This window comes from Gavialis gangeticus, unplaced genomic scaffold, assembly GCF_001723915.1.
Source record: "Gavialis gangeticus isolate Ggan-Ray unplaced genomic scaffold, GavGan_comp1, whole genome shotgun sequence".
Taxonomy (NCBI): domain Eukaryota; kingdom Metazoa; phylum Chordata; order Crocodylia; family Gavialidae; genus Gavialis; species Gavialis gangeticus.
Window position 1 is genome coordinate 215,607,084 of NW_017729032.1, and position 710 is coordinate 215,607,793.

The following is a 710-nucleotide window of genomic DNA, read 5'->3' on the forward strand; positions in this document are numbered from 1 at the left end:
GCTGCTGGCTGCAGCTGTGGACTGCAAATCCCAGAGGCACCTGGAAGCAGGAAGAGGAAGTGATGAGCAACTCTGAGAGTCCTGCTGATGTAATTCTGGACTGCAAATCTCAGTGACCTCAGGGGCAGCAGGTAGAGAAAGTGAACACACAGCCAGAGAGCCCCCTGATTTCTGGCCTGAGCCACTGGAGGCATGTGGCTGCATTTCCTGAATCAAAGGTAAATGTCTGTTCACTTCTGTTTCAATTTAATCTGTGCAGTTTAGACTAACTGCAAAGACTGAATTGATCAGCCTCAGGCTTTTTGAGTGTCTGTACTTAGCCCCATTGATTAAATGGGCTTTGGATCAGGCTTAATGGGACCCTGGGACTCCCACTTCGGAGTCAAAGATGTGAGAGGGAAGTAGGAAGCTGGGAAAAAAGAACCTGCAGGTTTTCTAAAGCAGCTAGAGAAGATAAAGGAAACAGAGGATGCTATCCAGAAAAAGATGGACAACACTAAGGGCAGAAAAGACACAAAACACAGAAACCAGAGGCAATGGACAAGAGAGAATAGAAAATGAAGGGAGACAGCCCCAGTCTGGGAAATAAGGAAAGTGTTGTAAGGAAAGTGGAGCAAGGATATTGCTCTGGACTTTAATGACTGCATTCTGCCCTTAGAAGCACTGAAAACTGCTTGGGCTGCCTGAATTCAGTAGGAGGATTCTGAATT